A 26,904-nucleotide genomic window follows, 5' to 3' on the forward strand; every position below is an offset into this window, starting at 1 on the left:
TGGACGTATGAGCTGTTGAGCTGATTGTGCGATAATTCTCGCACTTGTCAGCTCTTAATGTCCATTAAATGTCGATATTTCGGTTTTTAGACTTTATTTCCGATAAGAATCAGAAATAAAGCTTAAAAACATAGATACGGAAGGTCGACGCACTTTCATTCAATCTATATGCCAGACGAAACCATTATGGAGTGATTTTTTTAAAAAATGAAAAAGTGGTTCATTTCTCTCATCTTTATTGCTATACTCCTCGCACGACGTGACCCACAAACGTTTGCAGTCTTTAAATTTCTTCAGAAACTCTGTCCTTAAAGTTTCGTCCGCCTCGCACACTGTCATCTACATTAGAACAGCATTTAATCCCGTACGCAGTGACAAAGGAGGAACTTTTGTCGAGCGCTTTGCATGGCATCGCTACACACGGAACTCTGTATTGGGTGGACTGATGGGTAGAGGGGAGGGTAGGATTTGGGCTGTCGGGTGGTTCTACCCATCCGACATTCCGATAAGGAAAGTTCGATGGTCGGTCGGTCAAAACGCCTACACACATCAAGCTTGTCGGTCCGGTCAGTCCGTTGGTATGTGTGTGTGTGTGTGTGTGTATGTGTAGAGCCCTTAAAAGCGACGTCGAAGGTCGAATAGGGCAGTCACGTGGAAGAGGTCGCTGAACTCTAAGAGGGTCATTACCGCGCCCCTGTCCGACAGCGCAGCCGCGCGCGCGGCACACAGCCGAGGCGAGGCGACAACAGCAAGTCCGTGTTGCCTCTCTCGTTCGCCGCTTCGTACGACATCGGTGAGTACCCATCTCAAGTACCTACGAGCTTGACAAGCGCCAAGCCTTTTGCTCGAGCATGCTTCACCGTCCGTGGGCTAATTCTGTGCAAGCAAATTTAGGAGTCTTATAGGTGATTAAAGGGGCCTCCACGCTTGCAGTTTAACTGTGCAGCTATCCATACACGTAGAAATCTGTACACTTATCCGAAACAGTGTGTGTGCTTGGATCGGAATAACAAAGTGTTTCACAGACTGCGAAAGGACCGATTTCACTCGGTTAGCCTTTATTCGCACACCCAATAAGACCGCGAGGGAAACAGCGGTGCAATGCGGTACCGAACTGTTTCGTACGAATTCCGTCATGTGCAGTACTGAGTTCGCTTTGCGGGATCTTAATAGCTCGAACACTTTGTTGCTAGCTTTCGCTATTAGCTACAGATATTCTTTTGAGTATTATGAAAAAACACAACACAAATATAAAAGTGCATGACGCAAACGGATCAAAACAACTTTCCGCTGCAGAGTGAAAATTTCATTCCGGAAACATCTATGCTGTGGTGAGGCCATTTCTCCGCAATATCCTTTCTTCCAGGAGTGCTAGTTCTGCAAGGTATGCAGGAGAGCTTCTGCGAAGTTTGGAAGGTAGGAGACGAGGTACTGGCTGAATTGAAGCTGTGAGAACGGGGTGTGAGTCGTGCTTGGGTAGCTCAGTTCGTAGAGCACTTGCCCGTGAAAGGCAAAGGTCCTGAGTTCGAGTCTCGGTCCGGCACACAGTTTTCATCTGCCAGGAAGTTTCAGCGTTCTGTTGTTGGTATCTGTTGCAACAGACCGTTTGTAGACCACCAGCTGCCAATCACTTGGCATTGGGCTCTGTTCCTTTCCGCTCTTTGCGCGACTTCCGTGCAATCTTCGTGACCCTAATGTGACAATGAGTGGCGAAAATGCCTCACGTTGTGTAGGTGCAGCTGCGTAGCTTCATCAATTTGTCACGCAAATCGGATAGCAAGTTCTTTATTTTCACACTACACGTCCGGTCAAGCATTTAAACATTTTACGCGCCCGCTGTTTCGTTTCATTTTCTGAGGTTGGCAGGAGTTGCATATTCTACATCCCAAGGTTCAGAAACATCCCAGTAGCCTTCAGTACTATACAAAAGTGCACCTTTGTAAATGGAGGCGTTGTGCATCACGGAGATACTTATTTTGAAATTGCACATAAACTAGACACACACACACAGGTCTCTTCAACGTCTATGTTGGAATGTTCATTTCGTTCCAACTACGTTGTGCTGAGAGACTGACGAGTACAACTTGTCACTTATTTACATTTTTAAAGAGCATGCAAGGAAATCAATATAAAGCACAATGCACAGGAGAATACAACAACCATGTCCTTAAAACTTTCTCGCAGCTTTCTAACTTCGCATAAAACCAGCCCTTAGAAAATGATCTGCCGAAGATGAAAAAATGCACCTCTATACTCTAGTTCAGTTCTCCCTGTCTTTAACAAGCTCATATTCGAAATGTAGCTTGCATTTTCTGGCCATTAACTAATATTAGTGAAAAATTTCAAATCAGTCTACTTCGTGAGTGATTTTCTGCGGAGACGTTGGAGCGTATTCAGGCAAAGTTTCTCTGCTTTTACTGCAGAGAGGGAATTCTGGATTACATGAACACGCAAATTCTGATGTGCTTACAGACCCGGTGCTACCAGCAGTTTACATAATAGTTTAGGGAGCTGTCCCTGTTCTATTTTTCATCTTTTTCTGCACTGGGGACCAGAGGGTTCGATTGTTTGGGGGAGAAGACCAGCCAGCGATATCATCGGTCTCATCGAATTAGGAAAAGACGGGGATGGAAGTTGGCCGTGTCCTTTCAAAGGAACCATCCCAGCATTTGCCTGGAGCGATTTAGGGAAATCACGATAAACGTAAATCGGGATGGCCGGACGCGGGATGGGGGCCAGATTTCATTCTTAATTCATTATGGATAAGTTCTACAACTTCATAGTCGATGTAGTACCACTAAATACAACAAGATAATCCAGGCTACAATCGCTGACATTACCTACGTAAAAGTCATGTCGGGAACGAGAAACAGAACAGGACTTGCAGAATACGATGAGGTGAGAAGTAGTGCGATAGCAATATACACATACGCAGACGGTGGTAATATCTCGTACACAAGGTATAAAAGGACGGTGCATTCGCGGAGCTGTGATTTGTACTCAGGTGATTCATTTGAAAAAGTTTCCGAAGTGATTACGCCCACGCGGCGGGAATTAATAGACTCTGAACACGGAATCGTAGCTGGAGCTACACACATGGAACATTCCACTCCAAAAGACGTCAGAGGATTCAATACTCGTAGATCCACAGAGTCAAGAGTGTGGCGAGAACAACAAATCTCAGGTGTTACCTGTCACCACGGGCAACTCAGTCACCGACGGTCTTCACTCAAAGACTGAGAGCCGCGGTGTTTGCGTAGAGCTGTCAGTGCTAAGAGACAAGCAGCGCTCCGCGAAACAGCCCCGGAAATCAGTGTGGGGCGTACGCCGAACGTATCCGTTAGAACAGTGCGACGAAGTGGGCAGTGGCAGCACATAGCTGACGCCTTTGCTAAGAGCACGAAATCGCCTGCAGTGACTATACGAGTTGGACCCTATACGACTGAGCCGGCCGCTGTGGCGGAGCGGTTCTAGGCGCTTCAGTCCGGTACCGTGCTGCTGCTGCGGTCTCAGGTTCGAATCCTGCCTCGGGCATGGATGTGTGTGATGTCCGTAGGTTAGTTAGCTTTCAGTATGAAACGTGCCCTTAGAACAATTTATACACGACTGTGCATAAACTGACACACAATATTTTTAGCGCAAGCAATCTGACTATCAAAGATCCCTGAAAAAGAATGGCCCTGAGTAACATTAAACTATACCTTTCACAAATAACTTACCTCACAAAAATCTTTATTACTCGAACTACTGCAATACAGCGAGCGCCACTACTGCCAGCTAAATAAAAGATTCAAACTACAGAAGTCACTAACTACTGATAGGGATAGTTAGCAAATGAAAGATTTTAATAGAGAACAAACACTGTATTTACCTTAATAATCATAATATATATAGCAGTTCAATTTCAAAACTTCCGTCATCTCTCTCCCCACATCCACCACTGCTGGCGGCTCACCTCCAACTGTGCAACGCTACGCGCGGTTCACATCCAGCTGCCGCTGCCTAACACTACAATGGCAGACAACAATGCAAACTAGCCACAGGCTGCACACAGCACAGCCAGTGATTTTCATATAGAGAACTACGTAACTTTGCCAATAAGAAAACATAAACAGCCTACTTACATAGCCCCCATGCTCCCCACAAAAAATTTTACAAAATATTTTTGGGCAGTGGCCAATAATGATTTGAAAAAATTTTTCATAATTACAATAACAAAGATATCAAATGCACACACTTATTGATACAATGTTGGTCAAAAGCTAAAATTTTCTCACAGTCCATAAAGACAGTCCTGATCATTCATCACAGTAAAACTGCCGTTTCTTTTATCAAAGTCTGAGCAGTAAAAGACAATGCACACGGAAGTAGCTGATGTCCGTGCAGTCTTGAAGAAGTAGTGTTGTCCTTCCAACAGAAAGACAGTGCTGAATCTTGACATGCTGGAAGGTAATGGGCCACAACAGAGCAAACCCACAGCAGAGACAGTCGAAGTTGATGAATATTGGTAGGTAGGTCATCATAGAGCAGACCCACTACAGTCCTGGTAGAGATTATGTTATTGGTGGGCCACCGGAGGTGCAGACCCACTGCAGTCCTTATAGAAAGTGTGGACAGCCCACTGTAGTCCTGGTAGAGATGACCAGCTGCCATCTGTTGTGACTGTGCGGGTGCACAATCACCAGTGAAGAGTCTTGCAGTTAATATAGCAAGTCCATAACCACCACTTGTGCACTCACAAAGTTTTTTGGAATTGTCCTTAGAAACAGCAATGCTGTTATCCAGTCCCTTGCTGAATTATTAACACATGTGCAAACACTAACAGTCCCTACTTCTCACATATTGTCCATATACTATGACCAACAGAAACGTGTGCAGTGAAATGGAACTTACAAGTTACTTAATTTGATTAACTGGTGTCAATTACAATTTTATAACATGAGAATACAATTACAAAGGTACAAAATACATCATTAAAAACATAACAATACAGATAACATTTGTAGTACAGGCTTTACAACAGAACAGAAATAAACATATACATCAGTGTTACAGGAATTATGACATGAGTACATACATAAAAGATCAGAATAATTATTGAAACATCAACTTCACACATGAGCATTAAAACAAAACAGAATAAATAATGTCTAAGCAATAACATATTATTAATGCCAATTATATTTGAGGATAACAGTATTCCTCATCATAGTGAATGTAGCTTAATATTAAAAGAAGAAAAAATTCTATGAAACTACACAGAGACAGGAAGAAAACAAATACACAAGGGTACACAAACATATAGTGGGATAACACAAAAGGAAAGGACAGGGTTTGTTTTCAGTGTAACATTTGGTACTGCAGTCCACCCCACAACTTCATTCGATAGATCTTTCGTCTTATTTCAACATTTCTTTCCACCAAGAAAATCCTATCCAAGCATGCTTTCTGTATTCTGTTCACATCCTCTTTCAAAAATAGTTTTTCTCCACTGTGCACTACTTTTTTTGGCCAAACTATTTTCTTATAGCTTCTTAATGCATTTCTTCCAATTCATCATAGTTAGTTTCTTATATAGTCTACTCCTTCTTAAGCTAACTTAAAACTACTGAGCTCATATGCTAAAATTAGGGACGAGGCAATGCTGCAGCATAAAATAATTAACACAAACATCAATGACAAAAAAATTCAAATTGGCAAAGCAATTGCAATATTACAACTAATATAAGGCACTGTGCAGCAAATAATAAAAATAAATCATTAGTAAAACTGGCTTAACAGAATAATACAAAGTCAAATTCAATAACACTATGCCTGGCAAACAGCAGCAACTTATACCTAAACATGACATAGCTCAAGCAGAAAAATATTACAGTAAAAACAACAATGCAGATAAGGGAAATGTATATTCACATCTTAATGTCTATGTAATTAAAGTGGTGCACCACAACAACTTATTGTAAAAAAAATATTACCATGTACTTGAAAAGAAAATTATGTGTTACTGTTACTGTTACTAGTCCTTCTTATTGTTCTTTCCTTTCCAAGTGCTCCTTTTTTAAAGAATGTGGATCATAAAATAATTATTTAATAGATCTGTTGACAGAAAGTGTTCACATTAGCAAATGCATTTTATTTTATAAAAGCAATGCTGCAACACAGCTGGAAACCAGATATCAAGTGAAATAAGCAATTACGCAAACCAAAGCATAAAAATATCATTCAGTAGTCATGTGACATTTCATAAGTTAGTAGAAATTCTCTCAACTCTCGTAGAAAAACGCTTGTCGTAATCAGGTGTGCAGATGTAAAAATATTTCTCGTCATTTTATTAGGCATTTCAGTAAATATCATAAATTACGAGCTCCACAGTATGCTTTCAACAAGGAAATGTCAATAGCGAGGATAATGGCCTCCCTTTTTTTTTCTACCTGTGCTTCCGGAAAGGCACACCCTAATGGCTTGTTCTCCAGGTGTCTGACATAGCTGTGTGCAGACGACGCACGTGCAGATGGTCACTTAACTTTCTTACGGAAATATTTACGACAGCAGTTTCCGCTACAGTGACAGTCTCATATTTCACAGGGCAAGAATTTGCGTTGCAAATGTGTAGAAACAAAATCCTATGAATATAACAGTGTCCAAAAAAATTTTCGCCGGCATTGTGATACATTCACGCATTTACACACATTTCATAACTCTTAAAGTACGATTCTTGGTTTCCAACATCCTTTTTCACAAGTCAAGAGTCCCTAACTTCTATTCATTATTCATATACATATGAACACGTAATCACATTCCTCATATATGGTAGCATCATCTTATTGACATAAACATACCTCAACAGCACAATACACATCGTCGTCGTAAAAATAACATCATAACACCACAGCCAAATCTCAAAAAAGGTCGTAGCTTTCTGCAATAATTTCATACCATAAAAAATATTCTCTGCTCATTTCAATAGTGTCATCTGCCTCAAACGTACTTTAAAAAACATGATCTCATACCAAATACATCATTCAAAGCTCTCATAGTATCCCAATGGTTCCGAAAAAATATGAAGAGTTCACACAGTACAGACAAAATACAATTTCGTAAGTGTGAAGTTACCCAACGGTGTAATTACGTAAACATGTGTCACTGACGTAGTAAAATAAATGTTTGTGTCTCTCAGTTAAATGATCAGATAGCTGTGTAATTTGTGTGTTAGAGAAATATGGTACCGATGTGTAAAGTTGTATAAGCAAATACCATATTAGCTAGGGCTCCTTGTGCTTGCCAAACACATGATACACAAAGTAAGCATGTACCCCCCTGAGGATTAATGTAATTATACCCTCAGGTGTTACAGATTACAGCAATGGAATGAAATGTATCACGGAAAACTTTCTTTGTAATTCAAAAATCTTAAAAAATAAATGTTTTAAGTACAAAATTAATCACTGAAATGCGTGTCCTGTAGCGCTAAAGGTGCATCTTGTTGTAAGATAATCTCTGTGGAAGTATCCTAGTTATTTTCTTCCGAAAGCTAAGTTCTGCAGAAGCCAATGTACTTACCTCATGATAAACAAAAGTGAAATGTTTGGCGTAGAGATATCTTAGTTATTACGCTTATTGTTGTGATGATGAAAGTACTGTGCTGTAACGTATTGTTGTGCTACGGAAAAGGCTGTCTCCTTGTAGCTATACCACAAAAGTTATTACTAAAACATGTTTTACTTTCCAGAATAATTCAGAAAAACTGTGCAGATATAAAACAGAAACACCGCAAAAGCAACATTGTAAATTGTCACTCATTAGTAGCGTCGTGATAAAATCGTGTAGCTGTCACATAAACTAACCACTGTCTCATCTGGTATCTCACAGAAAGTACTTTGAATCCAGAATGTATTTTCAAGTAAACCAAAATGTTGCATTAAAATCTCATTAGCAGTACTGGTAAATATCCTAAGTATGTGAGCCTTATAGTCGTTATATAATCGTGCAACTAACAAGCAAGAATGTACACACACAATAACACTGTGTCGTCTGTTCGCAATAACAATGCATTCGTAATTTCTGTTTGAATAAGTTCTCTTGGTTCTTCACTGGATATTTAACTTTAAACATTGTTGCATGGTAACAGTTTCTAAAGCATAATAGTAACGTGAAGTGAAACGTTTTATGGCAAAGACAAAGTTAAAAAGCAGATTATCTTTCAATAAACGGTTTTACATGTGAAATGTGGTGTAAACCTTTACTCTTCCTAGTACGCAGAGTTTCAACTTCAACGCAATTATCATGTGGTATACGTCGGATTCTGTAAGGTCCATTGTAAACTAGAAAGAGTTTGTGACTCAAGTGTTTCTTCTTATGTGACAATGAATGAGCTTTAATGAGAACTTTCTGACCAATATATAATTTCTTTGCATTTGCTTTAGCGTGTAGTTTTCTCCTTTTGTCTGCTGCAGATTTTATATTTTTAAGAGCCAAATCAATTATGTTTTTGTGTCGAAGTTTACGTGTATTCGGGAAGGGTACAAGCTCTCTGATTCTGTTCGGTGGTTCTTCATTCTTCAGTACAAGACTAGGTGGTAAAGCAGTGGAATCATGAGGCATTTCATTCAGCACATTTTGAAATAAGTGTAAATATCTGTCCCAATTCTGATGCTTTCTGTGACAATAAAGTCTGCAAAGCTTATTGATTTCTTTCATAATCCGTTCAGACGGGTTACAATGTGGTGAGTACAATGAAATAAAAACAGGTTTGATTTTATGATTCCGAAGCATGCGTGCCAAACAGCAGATCTGAATTGCGGTCCATTATCTGAAATGACTTTACTGACGTGTCCAACTTCACGTAAGAAATTTTTAACAAAGGCGTTGGATACAGACCGTCCAGTGGCTTTACGTAACGGAGTAAAAGAAACAAATTTTGAAGTAAGTTCAACAGCGACTAGAACGTACGAAAATCCATTCGATGTTCTGACAAGGGGTCCCAAGAGATCAACAGCAGCAAATTCTTTTAATTTAGAAGGAATAATAGGAAACAACGGAGCATGATGTGAGGTAGTAGATGGTTTCGCCTTTTGACAAAGTTTACAAATAGACAAGACTCTTCGAATTCTCTTTTCCATATTGTTAAAATAACAAGTCGTTCGTAGAATATGATAACATTTTCGTGGACCAAAATGTGCGTAGCTGAAATGAATATACCAAATGAACTTATTAACAAAATCGTCTGGAATGCAAAGTACCCATAGCTTGTCATCAATGGTGCAGCGTTTGAAGAGTATGTTATTTCTAACCAGGTAATAATGCCGAATCTGAGTGTGTGTCTTTTCATGCCATTTACTTTTGATGTCTTTCCAAATTGGATCTTTATCTTGTTCATGAGCAATGTACTTTAAAGATGTGGTGATGAAGTTTTCAAAGGCGACTTTCTGAATGTAAAGAATACTGAAATTTTTCTCAAGGTTGCCTTCTCTGTTACTTTTCTCAAGCCCAGCCGGTGCGCGTGACTGCGCGTCCGCAACAATGTTTTCCTTGCCGGGAATGTAGACTATTGTGAAGCGGAATTCTTGCAGAAACAATGCCCAACGTTTTAACCTATCATGATTTAATTTTGAAGACATAAGAAATTGTAATGCACGATGATCACTGTATACTTTTACGTGCTTACCAGAAAGAAAGAAACGGAATTTGTTAAATGCCCAAACGATAGCTAAAGCTTCTAATTCAGTAACGGAATAATTTTTTTCAGATTTTTTAGCACTCGGCTAGCAAAAGCAATGGTTTTCTGAACAGTAGTGTCATTTTCTGTGGCTTCTTGAAATAAATGGGCACCAAGACCGACTTTAGAAGAATCTGTGCTAAGGCAGAAATCTTGTGACAGAGCTGGATGAGCTAGTATTGGCGCGTGAAGTAACGCTTCTTTCAAAGAATTGAATTCCAACTGTGCTTGTTCGTCCCAGTTCCAAATAGTATTTTTTCCAGTGAGAGAACAAAGTTTTGGTGTAACTAGAATTTGCATATTCAGAAAACGACGGTAAAAATTTACGAGACCTAGAAAACTGCGGACTTGTCTTTTTGTGGATGGAACTGGAATGGCTCTGATTGCTTCTAACTTTTCAGGATCCTGTTGAATGCCTTCAGAAGAAATAATATGTCCCAAAAACCTCACCTTTGACCTACCGAATTCAGTACGTATGGTCTAACACAAAATTTAGTATGCTCACGAACACGAAATTGGTATTGAAATCCCTTGATTGTTCCTGTTTTGTGAGTAAAAACATATGAAACGTCCTGGTAAAATAATATGTCGTAAATGTTCAGGCAGTTTGATTAAGCAAATGCGGATGAGTTCTGAGGGGCTGTATGGGTTTGACAGGTACTGATTCTTGTGCAACATGTCTTCAAAATATTTCACAAGACTGGAAAATTCAGATTGTTCGAAATGTTTCATCATTATGATGCCATGTTTTACTCGGTCTTGTGTGGCTTGAGACCAATATGCTGAGAGGAAGGCATGGTAAAATTCTCCTTCACTGTGGCAATCGTGAATGACCGATCGCATTCTTACAGCTGGTTCATTCTCCAAGTAGCCACACATAAATTCTAACCTGTGCTCCAATGACCAGTTGGGAGGAAAACAATGAGAGAATTGATGGAGCCACGCTTGTGGATGAATGTCGTTGGCAGAATTCTTAAACGTTTTGAATTTACGTGTAGTAATGAACAGCTTATAGTCAAAATCATCATGTCGGCGAGTCGCATGTCGGTCATCGTTACGTCGTGTCGGCGGTTCCATCTCAAAATTCGGTGCACATTGCCAATTTCTTTCATAACTTCCGAAATGCCCTGTGTTATTATTTTGTGGCTGTTCCGTATTTCTATGTCCCTCTTCCCGTATTGGAGCGCGAGTGGCCTCTGAAATACGTAATTCATGTATTACCTGTGTCAGCTGATCTTGTACTTCCCGGATTTCTCTTTGGTGTTGCGTATTAATTTGATTCTGGTTTTGTTTGAATTTCGTAATTTGTTCACACTCTTCTGTGTCAGTGATGGCTACAGGTCTTGTGTCATTCAGATCATCATCTACCTTTGTAGATAAGTTAGTGACCTGATCCGAAAGTTCGGCTACTTTCTCCGATAGTGAACACATTTCCTCAGTGTGTCTTTCTACTGTGTCCTTTAAGTTTTCCTGAGATTTTGCAAGTTGCGAAACCGAATCGGTAGATGCAACTGAGTCCATTTTAGCTTGCAGGGTCTCATGATTTTCATGAACAATGGTTTGCAGTTCTTTTATGGCTGCTTCGTGATTCTGTAATGCATTTTCATGCCGCGAAAAAATAGGTTGAAAATGCTCACAAATTTGTGTTTTTACGTCATTACAGACCTTTTGACATTTCGATTCGATTTTATGTAACTCAGTAGTTAAATCTTCACGTGTTTGTTCAAGTGTGGTGTCTAACTTTTGAAGATTTTGTTCCATTGTGTCTAACTTTTTAAGATTTTGTTCCACTGTGTCTAACTTTTGAAGCTTTTGTCCCATTTGTTGCATTAACTGTAATAACAATGCACTGGTGTCTGAAACATGTTCCTCAGTGCTTTTCGGCAGTGAATTTGCACCGGCAACATTCACATTTTGACAAGCAGAAAATGTGTCTTGACTTATTTGAGAAAAGGGTGAGGACGCAAAACCTAAGTCTACAGTACTTGCAAAATTGTGTCCTGTCATTTCGGATTCCTGAGGCAAGCTGTTGCTGACCGATCGATCGATAATTCTTCCCTGTCCACTACCTGTTTGACTGTCTACACCATTATTTGCCGCCCGCTCCATCTCCCTATGCACAATTACCAAATTACTACTTCGAATGTCTGTTAATTCACTACCCAGTGGTGCTGATAAGCTACGCTCGTCGTCACTATTATTTCTCAGTTTACTTTAAAGCCTAGTGTTACGTTTTTCACACGCCATTATTGTCACAATATTTCACACGACAACACAGAAAAACACAATTTGAAGAGCAAAAATAAGAGAACACATTAACATAGAACTGAAAATAATATCTAGTTAATTGCAAGTGCAGCTGCAAAATACTTGGTGCAAATCTACATGCATGCCGCAACTGTTTTACTGTGCAACAATGAAAAACCACAACTACAAAGGAAATTCTCTCTATAATTACGCGCTAGCAATAAACAAAAGCTACACTAAATACACAAACTACAAGAAAAAATCAGAAGATTCCAGGTTCGAATCCTGGCAGGGTCGCCATATGAAACGTCCCCTTAGAACAATTTATACACGACTGTGCTTAAACTGACACACAATATTTTTAGCGCAACGCAATCTGACTATCAAAGATCCTTGCAAAAGAATGGCCCTGAATAACATTAAACTATACCTTTCACAAATAACTTACCTCACAAAAATCTTTATTACTCGAACTACTGCAATACAGCGAGCGCCACTACTGCCAGCTAAATAAAAGATTCAAACTACGGAAGTCACTAACTACTGATAGGGATAGTTAGCAAATGAAAGATTTTAATAGAGAACAAACACTGTATTTACCTTAATAATCATAATATATATAGCAGTTCAATTTCAAAACTTCCGTCATCTCTCTCCCCACATCCACCACTGCTGGCGGCTCACCTCCAACTGTGCAACGCTACGCGCGGTTCACATCCAGCTGCCGCTGCCTAACACTACAATGGCAGACAACAATGCAAACTAGCCACAGGCTGCACACAGCACAGCCAGTGATTTTCATATAGAGAACTACGTAACTTTGCCAATAAGAAAACATAAACAGCCTACTTACAAGTAGTTCTAAGTTCTAGGGGACTGATGACCTCAGAAGTTAAGTCCCATAGTGCTCAGAGCCTTTTGAATCGTTTGGTAGTAAATTGTCAATAAGGCACTGTACTAGCTGGTGCTGGTTCCATGATGGTGTGGCAGTGTTTACATGGAATACACTGGGTCCTCTGGTCCAGTTGAACCGATCATTGACTGGAAATGGTTATTTTGGGCTACTTCATGACAATTTTCCACAGCTATTAAGCACCGTGGCTCAATATTTTTAGAGGGGACGTCCTACGACTTGAGTGCATGCCACGTAGAGCTGGTGCACTATCCTGGGGAGGAGCAGCTCCGACGTGATATTAGGAGATACCCCATGACTTTTATCGCTTCAGTGGAAGTGGCAAGAAATCAGTGTTGAGAGGAGCACTGTCTGGGTATTCACGTTAAGGGAGATTATTTCTTCCCATAATTTATTTTTCCGGCCTACTCTAAGTTTCAATCTTCTTTCCTCACTTGACAGACATTGCAGTGGAGGAATACAAAAGACTGATAATACTGGGTTATCAAAAAGTCAGTATGAATTTGAAAACTGAATAAATCACGAAATATTGATAGAGAGGTACAAATTGACAGACATGCTTGAAATGACATGGGGTTTTATTAGAACCAAAAAAATACAAAAGTTCAAAAAGTGTCCGACAGATGGCGCTTCATCTGATCAGAATAGCAATAATCAGCATAACAAAGTAAGACAAAGCAAAGATGATGTATTTTACAGGAAATGCTCAATATGTCCACCATCATTCCTCAACAATAGCTGCAGTCGAGGAATAATGTTGTGAAAAGCACTGTAAAGCATGTCCGGAGTTACGGTGAGGCATTGGCGTCGGATGTTGTCTTTCAGCATCCCTAGAAATTTTGGTCGATCACAATACTTCAGGTAACCCCAAAGCCAATAATCGCATGGACTAAGGTCTGGGGACCTGGGAGGCCAAGCATGACGAAAGTGGCGGCTGAGCACACGATCGTCACCAAACGACGCGCGTAAGAGAGCTTTCACGCGTCTAGCAACCCCTTTTTTTTGTTAGTAAAACCCCATGTTATTCCAAGCGTGTGTGTCAATTTTTACCTCTCTATCTACATTATTCCGTTGTTTATTAAGTTTTCAAATTTAGACTGACTTTTTGATCACCCGGTATATCTATTATTACGAAGAGCGGAGTAGGTGCGCAAATTATTCTTCATGGTCCTTCAGTGTTCTGTGGATGCGTACTGAGTTTTACACTTACTAATGCTGATGCTAGTGCGCATGGTAATATTTGGGCTACTGTGGCTCCGTGGAGGTGAAGTGGAGACTATATTAGGGCTGGAGACTTTTAACAGCCGAGAAGTTATTGCTTATCGTACGTTTCACATATGTGAAGTGTATAACACAGATCGTGGTTCATCTTACTATATGTCTACAATGCCGTTGGTTTTTAGGACAAGGAATCGTCGTAAAATAAACGAATCAGAGTCTATGTCTGTATGGGTTAAAGGTGCACTGAATTGTGCCAAGATTAAAGTTGTTGGTGCTGTGACACATTACTATAGAAACTGAAATAAAGTTCCTGTACTTTACTTTAAACAGCCGAGAAGTTGAAACTTCCTGGCAGATTAAAACTGTGTGCCAGACCGAGACTCGAACTCGGGACCTTTGCCTTTCGCGGGCAAGTGCTCTACCAGCTGAGGTACCCAAGCACGACTCACTCCTCCTCCTCACAGCTTCAATGCAGCCAGTACCTCGTCTCCTACCATCCAAACTTCGCAGAAGCTCTCCTGCATACCTTGCAGAACTAGCACTCCTGAAAGAAAAGATATTGCGGAGAAATGTCTTAGCCACAGCCTAGAATGAAATGTTCACTCTACAGCGGAGTGTGCGCTGGAGAGCTTTTGTAAAGTTTGGAAGGTAGGAGACGAGATACTGACAGAAGTAAAGCAGTGAGGACGAGGCGTGAGTCGTGCTTGGGTAGCTCAGCTGGTAGAGCACTTGCCCGCGAAAGGCAAAGGTCCCGAGATCGAGTCTTGGTCCGGCACACAGTTTTAATCTGCCAGGAAGTTTCATATCAGCGCACACTCCGCTGTAGAGTGAAAATTTCATTCCAGCCGAGAAGTTATTGTTTATCGTACGTCTCAGATATGTGAAGTGTATAACATAGATCGTGGTTCATTATCTATATGTCTACAATGCCGTTGATTTTTACTACAAGGAATGCCAAAAATAATAAATTATAAACAAAAAACTTGCTTGGGTCAACTAAGACACCTCTCGGGTGCGCAAGGCTTAAGATCAACCTCAGTAGCTACTGCCTGAAAGCGTTCATTAACAAATCTGTCAACAGCTGCAATATTGACGTGGGCCTCTCAATATATATATTCTTTGGTGCCGTTTCTTGTCAACAATATCAGCTTATTCCCTAGAATTAGCAGCTTTCACTCAGTCAATACTAGACAAAATTCCAATCTGCATTTGGATCACACGTCCATGACGCTTGTGCAGTCCGCAGCTCGTGGTCGTGCGGTAGCGTTCTCGCTTCCCGCAGCCGGGTTCCCGGGTTCGATTCCCGCCGGGTCAAAGATTTTGTCTGCCTCGTGAGGACTAGGTGTTGTGGGATGTCCTTAGGTTCGTTAGGTTTAAGTAGTTCTAAGTTCTAGGGGACTGATGACCATAGATTTTAAGTCCAATAGTGCTCAGAGGCATTTGAACCTTGGACATTTGCTTCTCAATTTGGTCTTACGGAACTAGACGTGTAAAATAAAAAAAATATTTTAGGCAACTAGTTTTCAAACCTGGCCTACTGAGGCTACGAAAAGCAGTATATATATTTCAGTGAACGGTTATTACAACAAAAAGTTCAAATATGACAGATATTATATGAGTACAATTATAACTGTACTGACAGGGCCTGATCTTAATAGTAAACATCTAAGTGGCAACACGTACCTTATAAATGATAGCAGAATGAATGCCACAATCGAGGTCAAAACCAAACAGAAAATCAACACAACTTACAGCACCAGGAAACTCTCGATGGCGACAGATAGCGTCGCGCCTCACGTAAAAGCAAACGTCCACAACAAATGGGCGTGTCGTGTTTTAGATGTGGATGCGTCTAAACCTAACATTGATACAGTGACCTACAACAACAAATGTACAAGTATTACAAAAATACAAATATTAGTGTCGCGTATACCCGTTACATATTTGAACATACGACAAGCGTTTCATGTTCAAGTGCGTGTCCACGGCTAATGGACACATCGAATCAAAATAGGAGGCATCGTAGCGCCTTTATTAACCTGTCACATTTAATATAAAAAACACTGAGACAAAACACATTTCTTCCTCCATTACGAATTTCGCATTATACATACAGGTGATTTTCTTGCAAAAATCTACGTGTATAAATAGTATACATACATTAAACATTTAAAAACATTACATATCGCTTAGCCTATAAGTTTTGAAAAGAACGTAGTTACATAGTCCTACTAAAACAGAATCTTATGGATTTTATATTTATAAAGTGGTTCAAATGGCTCTAAGCACTATGGGACTTAACATCCGGTTCCGGACTGAAGCGCCTAGAACCGCTCGGTCACAATGGTCGGCTTTTTATGTTCATAGAAAATAATAGTGGCCCTATCACACTTCCTTGGGGAACTCATGACGATACCCTTGTCTCTGATGGACATTCGCCCTCGAAGATAATATACTGGGTTTTTCTACATACATACTTTTTTTTTGGTCTTACTTTTTTTGCGCTCCTGAAAACTTTACTCCAGGACAGCCGCCCCATGGTAAACCACTGCTCTGCATGACAGATTTTACAGTACTTCTGTTTTGGTCTGCTCCTGTGCTGTCAACAATCTGGATTCTCAACGTCGAAGCTTGCGATTTGCTTAACACTTCATCTGGCTAATAGGGTCAGCTATAAGATTTTTCCTCTTGTCCTGACGACATGTTGATACAATTCTTAGTGTAATAAATGTGGTGTCACCGCCAGACACCACACTTGCTAGGTGGTAGCCTTTAAATCGGCCGCGGTCCGCTAGTATACGACGGACCCGCGTGTCAGTGATTGCAGACCGAGCGCCGCCACACGGCAGGTCTAGAGACACTTCCTAGCACTCGCCCCAGTTGTACAGCCGTCTTTGCTAGCGATGCTACACTGACAAATACGCTCTCATTTACCGATACGATAGTTAGCATAGCCTTCAGCTATGTCATTTGCTACGACCTAGCAAGGCGCCATTACCAGTGCACTTATGTATCAACAAGAGCGATGTTCACCAATTATTGAATAAAGTTAAGTATTACATCAACTACGTACTTTATTTGCTATATTAACTACTTTACACTGTTCCAGACCTCACGCAAGCCTGCGTGAGCTAAGCGCGTGCATTTCGGCATCCTCGCATAGTGACTTGGTTGTCTTGCCAAGTCACAACAATAATTACTCAGAAAATTACTCAAACACTAAAACGAAATCGACAAAAGCGGATAATTCCAAATTAAATCGCTCCTCGTTCAGACGCCGCGTAATGGCCACGGTAATGGCGCAAAACGACGTCGTGTCGAGCAGCTTCGCGCAGTGTGTGTGTGTGTGTGTGTGTGTGTGTGTGTGTGTGTGTGTGTGTGGTTTGGGGATCTTATGGGCGCCCAACGGCGAGGTTATCAGCACCCTAACAATGACTAAAATTAACGAATGTGGATAAGAACGAAAAAATTCAAATGGCTCTGAGCACTATGGGACTCAACACTTAGGTCATAAGTCCCCTAGAACTTAGAACTACTTAAACCTAACTAACCTAAGGACATCACACACACACCCATGCCCGAGGCAGGATTCGAACCTGCGACCGCAGCAGTCCCGCGGTTCCGGACTGCAGCGCCAGAACCGCACGGCCACCGCGGCCGCCTATAAGAACGAAAACTGTCGTACACGCATGCACACGAAATGACCACACAATTACTCTATCGCACAGGCACTCCCACGTGCACTGAAACCAATGAGGAGGCTAAGATAGCTAATCAAGAAATTGAAACAGAGGGAAAACAAAACACAAAAGAGCTAAAAGAACAGCACAGGGAAATGTGACTGGCTGACCGCTCACAAAAAACTTGGGTGAGCCAGCCACCGTGATGACACATTAAAAACATCTCCCCAAAATCTTGTTAAAAACGTGGGACAATTCACGAAACTTTAAAGCGCGAACCACATTCGTTTGATCATTGCGTAAAATAGACTGCAGATCCGCCGGCAAATCCGTTGCAGTCCGCTAGTCAGCAAATAAAATGCAGTCCAATAAAATGTGGTGCACCGTGATCTGCACGCCACGACACCATACATCGGAGGGTCCTCTCGCCGGAGTAAAAATCCATGCGTCATAGGGCTGTGGCCGATGCGAAGACCAGTGAGGAGGGCCTCGTTCTGTCGACGTGGCTGGAAGGGATTACGCCACGGCCGAGTTGTGGCCTTGACGACACGATGTTCTCAGCGACACAGGACTTTATACCGCAAAAGCGAGGTGACGGCATGCAGTGGGACGTCACACTGAAAGACCTGGCGGTCACGACACGCCTCCATGGCTGCTCGATCAGCCCTTTAAAAAATGGTTCAAATGGCTCTGAGCACTATGGGACTTAACTTCTGATGTCATCAGTCCCCTAGAACTTACAACTACTCAAACCTAACTAAACTAAGGACATCCATGCCCGAGGCAGGATTGGAACCTGCGACCGTATCTGTAGCGCGGCTCCAGACTGTAGCGCCTAGAACCGCTCGGCCACTCCGGCTGGCGATCAGCCCTTTCATTCCCCAGAATTCCCGCGTGCCCTGCCACCCAGCAGAAAGACATCTCCTTCCTCAGTCGCTGTAGTTGGAGGAGGGTGTCCTGGATAGTCTGGCTTACTTTATCTGCTGGGCACAAGCTCTGGAGAGAAAAAGGGCGCTCAAAGAATCTGAACAGACGAGAAATCTAACACTGGGAGAATGTCTCATCTACTCCAGTGCCCCCAAGATTGCATATAATTCTGCGTCAAAGACGGTAAATTCGGGAGGCAGTCTGACCTTGAGGACACGATCCGGGAAGACGATAGAGTAAACCTACACGAAAGCGCTTTGTTTTGGTGACATTCATGTCTCGTGTATTTTTATCCATTTTTTGCTGATGTACTCGTATTTTGTAAGCCTGAAAACAGTTTCCATTTCGTAACCTGTCTTTTCCAGGCCATTTTACTGACTGGTTTCGGTTAAACTTTTGAACTGAGAAACTTTCACCGAAACGACAGACAGACTGTAAACACATCAAGGTGCGTGAGCACAGCACTGCCGTAGTGGGGTGAACAATACGGGGAGCGCTCCCTCCGTTGCGAGTATAAGTCGTTAGTGCGTGTGGTCTTAAAATCTGTAAAGTTCGCCACGTTTGAAAGACTTTTTAATTATTTGCGTAAGCGTCAGTGTTCGTAAACACATTCAGCACTCACTGTATCTGCCACCAACCAATGGGAATTCTTTTTTATCCAATAGTATCACGTACGACTAAACGCGTTATGTCATCCTTCATGGATATAGCGAGCGAGGTCGATATATCCGTTTTGAGTCTACCCAAGAAGCGATCAAAGAAGAAATCATTAACACGTGGTTATTAATGTGTATTAAACGGAGCTCTTCTATCAAGAGCAGTCAGTGATTGACATTCTTTTGAAAACAGCTGCTTCTACAGGTGTTCGCCGTTCTTCATTGTATTGTGTTATATGAGTGCAAGACTAGACACTTTTTGAGGTCTCCCAAGAAAGTGCTGATGACTTCGTTAGAAATGCGATACGAAGGCACATGAGGCATTTTTTTTATATATAACGAATTTCCAACAATTGACCAGGTGATTGCTGCCGTGAAAGAAGATTCAAATTTGGGCAACTTTCGGTTAACAACATTCATAAATAATTAAAAGAAATATATTTTAAATATATTCGGCGTAGACGCGATAGCTTGCTAACCGACAGGGATCGTGTCATTTTGTGCAGGTGGCGTTATCTAACGAACCATTAAATTGTTGAGAGAGGAAGGGAGACCCATTTTCTATTTGAAACAGACATAGTTGAATGCAGGATATATCTGAAGTAACGTCTGGGTACATAATGCCATAAAATCCTCTAAACAAGCGTTTCTGTCCGCATTATCCACCGGAAACAATGGCCCAACCGTTAAAGGTGACAGAAAAGCAGGTTTCATCGAAGGCTGTAGATTTTCTAACCCAAGAAAATCATGAGGAAATGTACGCAGATGCGTTCGAGAAGTGCTTAAAGGTGTCCTTCCTAGGTTTCAGAAAAACGCAGTTATTTTTCTTGATAACGCTCCGTACCATTCTCGTCGTAAAGAAAAAGCTCTTAATGCGGATTCCAAACAGCAAGATGTATCAGAATGACTAAAATCTTAAAATATCGATTTTGAAGACAGTATGTCGAAGAAAGAACTACTAGAAATCGTTGAAGAAAACAGTGCCACACAACGAGTATGCATCTGATGAAAGGGCTAAAAATGTAAGGAAAACTGTTCTTCCAATTCCTTCGTACTACTGCGAATTAAACGTCAATGAGTTGCTCTGGGCCACAGTCCAAGAGAGAGAGAGAGAGAGAGAGAGAGAGAGAGAGAGGGAGAGAGAGAAAAACAAAAAAAAAAAAACAGAAAAAAACAGTACATACAGAATGTCGGAAGTTAAAGTAATTAGAATAAGTAGTAAAAACAGTGACTGCAGAAAAGAGGAACAAATGTATCCTCTATGTGGTGGAAAAAAGTTGAGTCAAATCTGGAATTTAAACCTGAATGAAAATAGTTTGAGTTCGACAGAATGAAATTAGTTTCATCGTACCTTTAACATCATTGCAAACTAGTATTGTTGTTAAAATGGCCTGTGTTTGTATCTGCTTTGCCGCTTGTTGGTGTTTTACGCTATCTTTCATTACATTGTAGCCAAAGTTCACAACAAAGGGGTTATCACGAGCAGCTCATGTTTCACTGTGACGTCAGCCAGGCGGTCAACTGCACAGCGTACACGAAATATTTTAGACACTCCTGCTTTCACTGCAACGGGCGGTGGTCGTCCCAGCTCTCGGTGAATAGACTATAGTGTCCAGAATTTTGGGTGCCTGGTAGCAGCCCAGCACGTATTTAGCTTTTCCAGATGAGCTCTACTCTTCTGCTGTTCCTTTAAGAATCTGTATTTGTTTGTGCACGGTTTCGTTGTCCTGAGATAGCACCAATGGGTCGTCTGCAAATCCGTTACTTTATAACTGTCATATACTTGGCATTATGTAGCTGCAGTTCTGTATGTGCGCTTTGTTTTTGCCGATTCCACTCGACCACTTGGCTGGGACTGCGGCAGTTAATTTTATGAGTAAATAGATGTAAGTCAATGGCGACCCTGATATCTTTTTTAAAAGGTGTACAAAACTGTGAACTCTAGTTGTTGTTGTTGTTGTGGTCTTCAGTCCTGAGAATGGTTTGATGCAGCTCTCCATACTACACTATCCTGGGCAAGCTTCTTCATCTCCCAGTACCTACTGCAGCCTACATCCTTCTGAATCTGCTTAGTGTATTCATCTCTTGGTCTCCCTCTACGATTTTTACCCTCCACGCTGCCCTCCAATACTGAATTGGTGATCCCTCGATGTCTCAGAACATGTCCTACCAACCGACCCCTTCTTCTAGTCAAGTTATGTCACAAGCTCCTCTTCTCCACAATTCTATTCAATACCTCCTCATTAGTTATGTGATCTACCCATCTAATCTTCAGCATTCTTCTGTAGCACCACATTTCGAAAGCTTCTATTCTCTTCTTGTCTAAACTATTTATCGTCCACGTTTCACTTCCATACATGGCAACACTCCATACAAATACTTTCAGAAACGACTTCCTGACAAATCTACACTCGATGTTAACAAATTTTTCTTCTTCAGAAACGCTTTCCTTGCCATTGACAGTCTACATTTTATATCCTCTCTACTTCGACCTTCATCAATTATTTTGCTCCCCAAATAGTAAAACTCCTTTACTACTTTAAGTGTCTCATTTCCTAATCTAATTCCCTCAGCATCACCCGACTTAATTAGACTACATTCCATTATCCTAGTTTTGCTTTTGTTGATGTTCATCTTATACGCTCCTTTCATGACACTGTCCATTCCGTTCAACCTCAAAGTTTTTATTTCTTCTCCATGGATTTAAATTCCTACTCCATACTTTTCTTTTGTTTCCATTATTGCTTGCTCAATACACAGATTGAATAACATCGGGGATAGGCTACAACCCTGTCTCACTCCCTTCCCAACCACTGCTTCCCTTTCATACCCCTCGACTCTTATAACTGCCATCTGCTTTCTGTACAAATTGTAAATAGCCTTTCGCTCCCTGTATTTTACCCCTGCCACCTTCAGAATTTGAAAGAGAGTATTCCAATCAACATTGTCAAAAGCTTTCTCTAAGTTTACAAATGCTAGAAACGTAGGTTTGCCTTTCCTTAATCTTTCTTTTAAGATAAGTCGTAGGCTCAGTATTGCCTCACGTGTTCCAACATTTCTACGGAATCCAAACTGATCTTCTATCAGTTTTTCCATTCGTCTGTAAAGAATTCGCGTTAGTATTTTGCAGCTGTGGCATATTAAACTGATAGTTCGGTAATTTTCACATCTGTCAACACCTGCTTTCTTTGGGACTGGAATTATTATATTCTTCTTGAAGTCTGAGGGTATTTCGCCTGTCTCATACATCTTTCTCACCAGATGGTAGAGTTTTGTCAGGACTGGCTCTCCCAAGGCTGTCAGTAGTTCTAATGGAATGTTGTCTACTCCGGGGGCCTTGTTTCGACTCAGGTCTTTCAGTGCTCTGTCAAACTCTTCACGTAGTATCGTATCTCCCATGTCATCTTCATCTACATCCTGTTCCATTTCCATAATATTGTCCTCAACTACCTCGCCCTTGTATAGACCCTCTATATACTCCTTCCACCTTTCTCCTTTCCCTTCTTTGCTTAGAACTGGGTTTCTATCTGAGCTCTTGCTATTCATACAAGTCGTTCTCTTTTCTCCAAAGGTCTCTTTAATTTTCCTATACGCAGTATCTATCTTACCCCTAGTGAGATAAGCCTCTACATCCTTACATTTGTCCTCTAGCCATCCCTGCTTAGCCATTTTGCACTTCCTGTCAATCTCATTTTTGAGACGTTTGCATTCCATTTCGCCTGCTTCATTTACTGCATTTTTATATTTTCTCCTTTCATCAATTAAATATATCTTCTGTTACCCAGGGATTTCTACTAGCCCTCGTCTTTTTACCTACTTGTTCGTCTGCTGCCTTCACTACTTCATCCCTCAAAGCTACCCATTCTTCTTCTACTGTATTTCTTTCCCCCATTCCTGTCAACTGTTCCCTTATGCTGTCCCTGAAACTCTGTACAACCTCTGGTTTAGTCAGTTTATCCCGGTCCCATCTCCTTAAGTTCCCACCTTTTTGCAGTTTTTTCAGTTTTAATCTACAGTTCATAACCAATAGATTGTGCTCGGAGTCCACATCTGCCCCTGGAAATGTCTTACAATTTAAAACCTGGTTCCTAAATCTCTGTCTTACCATTATATAATCTATCTGATACCTTTTAGTATTTCCAGGGTTCTTCCATGTATACAACCTTCTTTCATGATTCTTAAACCAAGTGTTAGCTATGGGTTAAGTTGTGCTCTGTGCAAAATTCTACCAGGCGGCTTCCTCTTTCATTTCTTAGCCCCAATCCATATTCACCTAGTATGTTTCCTTCTCTCCCTTTTCATACTGTCGAATTCCAATCACCCATGACTATTAAATTTTCGTCTCCCTTCACTACCTGAATAATTTCTTTTATCTCATCATACATTTCATCAATTTCTTCGTTATCTGCAGAGCTAGTTGGCATATAAACTTGTACTACTGTAGTAGGCGTGGGCTTCGTGTCTATCTTGGCCACAATAATGCGTTCACTATGCTGTTTGTAGTAGCTTACCCGTAGTGCTATTTTTTTATTCATTATTAAACCTACTCCTGCATTACCCCTATTTGATTTTGTATTTATAACCCTGTAGTCACCTGACCAAAAGTCTTGTTCCTCCTGCCACAGAACTTCACTAATTCCCACTATATTTAACTTTAACATATCCATTTCCCTTTTTAAATTTTCTAGCCTACCTGCCCGATTAAGGGATCTGACATTCCACGGTCCGATCCGTAGAACGCCAGTTTTCTTTCTCCTGATAACAACGTCCTCCTGAGTAGTCCCCGCCCGGAGATCCGAATGGGGGACTATTTTACCTCCGGAATATTTTACCCAAGAGGACGCCATCATCATTTAATCATACAGTATAGCTGCATGTCCTCGGGAAAAATTACGGCTGTAGTTTCCCCTTGCTTTCAGCCGTTCGCAGTACCAGAACAGCAAGGCTATTTTGGTTAGTGTTACAAGGCCAGATCAGTCAATCATCCAGACTGTTGCCCCTGTAACTACTGAAAAGGCTGCTGCCCCTCCTCAGGAACCATACGTTTGTCTGGCCTCTCAACAGATACCCCTCCGTTGTGGTTGCACCTACGGTACGACCATCTGTATCGCTGAGGCACGCAAGCCTCCCCACCAACGCCAAGGTCCGTGGTTCATGGGGGGGGGGGGGACTCTAGTTACAAAATATGAATCTTGTTTGTGTGTTCAATGTTATCTTTTGTTTTGTACACTAATAGCTGAAAATGCCCACTTCGCTTCGTCTTTATTTTCATTTGTTTTCTGAGAACATTCCAATTCACTTCAACATTCGAAAACACCAGAAAAATGAACCTCCAAAAAATCTAAAAAATGGTGCTTCAAGCTGAGAAATACTCTCGAATGCTCAAACGTTTGTTAAATCCACTCAAGTATTCCACAAAAATCTAATTTCAAGAAAGTTCTCTGTCACTAAGTCATTCATCACTTTATGGAACACCCAGAACATTTCGAAGGATTAATAAATATTCGAGGACGTTAAAAGTCTTTTGACTTTTATAAAACATTTTCGAACATTCAGAAACATACAAGATCATTAAAAGAAATAGAGTTCTCTCTGGGGTACTCTAGAACACTCTGGGGTAGTCTAGAAAAATCGAGAATATTTTAGAAAATTCGAAAACAAACGTTCATTCTAGAATATTCGTAAATGCTCCAACATTGTAAATAAATCTCGAATTTTTTCCATTTAAATATACATTCCACGCCTACAGCTATGTGCCTACTCTGCAGTTCACACTTGAGTACTTGTCAGAAGGTTCATCGAACCTTTTCACGTTATATCTCTGCAACTCCACTGTTAAAGAGTGCATGGTAAAAATGAACACTTCAATCTGAAACGGGATCCGGAAGTGGTAAACTACTGAGACCAGAGTCAGCAGAAAAATTTAAAAAAATATTTCAGTACCATACATTTACACTAAGCACACATTGCTAACCTGAATACTTTTATTAAAGTAATAAAATTACTGCACTGGAACACCCCCAAAGCCAAAAAATGAGAAAGGAGCCAGTAAGAAACGGTATGAAGGTATTATTTAAATGCGCCCAAAATCAGATTAGACCACTTAGCAGAAATTGTTTTAAAAATACGACTAAAGCAAAATAGTTTAATTTACAATCCGGGATTTAGCAGTGAAGAACACAAAGGGTTCAGCCTGAATATTAGTTCAGAAGCTGGTATTTACATTCGCCATTGGAAGCCTGAGGCAGTCCCCACTCATTCTGAGCAGGTAGAATACAGTATAATCCAATTAGGTTTTGGAGCTTCTAACAACCCTACTGCAACAAAGGTCAAAATTTTAATAACGACTGTGGTGTTGCTCACGCTGCTAAATACTGAATTATCCGGCAACAACAGTCACATTATGTGGCAGGTGTCATTAGAGCACAGTTAATAGTCATTTCATGTAATAATGAAAAAACTAGGCACTCATCTTTTTGTGTATCCCACGCTGGTCTCGTCGTAAAGTCATGGCTCAATCGTTGAAAATCTAAGTGGTTATGATTCCAAGCTCGGATGCAAAGAGGCCTAGGTTTTATCCTGCTATATTCAAAAGTTTTGTAGATGCGTTTCACAAACCATTCTTGGAGATTACACTTTTGTTGAAAACATCTTCCTCACAGTCACTGTTAAAGTTCACATTTTATAAGCTGACGACAATATTCGTCTTTCCAACATGACGTCCACATCTTGACTTTCTCAAGGTCCGACTCTCTAACAACAACTTAACAACTAATCGCTTACGCGCCCAAAAATCAGAATTACAAGTACGTCAAAGATCATAGTGACAAAAGAAAGAATACACATAAGAATAATATCATTGCAATATAAACATATCGATGTATCACAAATGAAATCAAATCTGAATGTTGTCTCGTAAATACGTTAACTAATTTACAGAAACACTGTAGAATATTACTGGTATCGAGAGGTTCAGATGAGGTGCCGTAATGGTTACGTAATTCAAGTACCATTACAAGCTCTAAGAGAGGAAAACGACGACGTTAACATATATACAATAGCGCCTTAAAATACACCCATAAATTGAAGCACCTTTCCTGACCCCTTTTCCTTTAATCATTTAAGAACGCAAATGTATTTACAAAACATTACCAGTTCAGAGGATTAGGCAGCAAACCAGCCTAATGTAAGGTACCACCGAGACAGCGCGTATTTACTAGGAACACCTGTGGCACACACAAGATGCCGCTACCAGTCCCTTTGGAAATTTTAGATAAAAGGAACAGTTGAATTCTGAGACAGTCGAACGTCTACGAACACTGTCAACATTCAATCATACCAAAATAAGTTCACTGATTTCGTCCTGCTCTAAGATGTAATACAGCAGATGAGAGTTCGCAATGGTCTCACAGCAAGTGGTGGAATTAGATGTAGCCTCCTCCATGGAAACGCTCCAAACCAACAAGTAAATGTGGCTGAGGAACTGACGAGTTCATCATATGTGGCCACCCACCACACAGCCACCTCCCAACAGAAAAACTCGCT

The 26,904-nt window shown here is 40.9% G+C and overlaps 1 protein-coding gene across 3 annotated transcripts in view; it reads left to right on the plus strand.

Moving 5' to 3' along the window:
• Positions 1-26,904, plus strand: part of LOC126106588 (arylalkylamine N-acetyltransferase 1-like) — a 101,449-nt gene that overhangs the window by 20,481 nt on the left and 54,064 nt on the right. The window contains exon 1 of one of the 3 annotated variants that reach the window (XM_049912935.1): positions 745-793. The exons of the other annotated variants lie outside the window; for them this stretch is intronic. The gene's annotated coding sequence lies outside the window, so the exon portion shown is untranslated. Of the gene's footprint in view, positions 1-744; positions 794-26,904 lie in introns of those variants that run through there. 3 annotated transcript variants of the gene reach the window in all.

This window comes from Schistocerca cancellata, chromosome 10, assembly GCF_023864275.1.
Source record: "Schistocerca cancellata isolate TAMUIC-IGC-003103 chromosome 10, iqSchCanc2.1, whole genome shotgun sequence".
In the NCBI taxonomy this organism is placed as follows: Eukaryota; Metazoa; Arthropoda; class Insecta; order Orthoptera; family Acrididae; genus Schistocerca; species Schistocerca cancellata.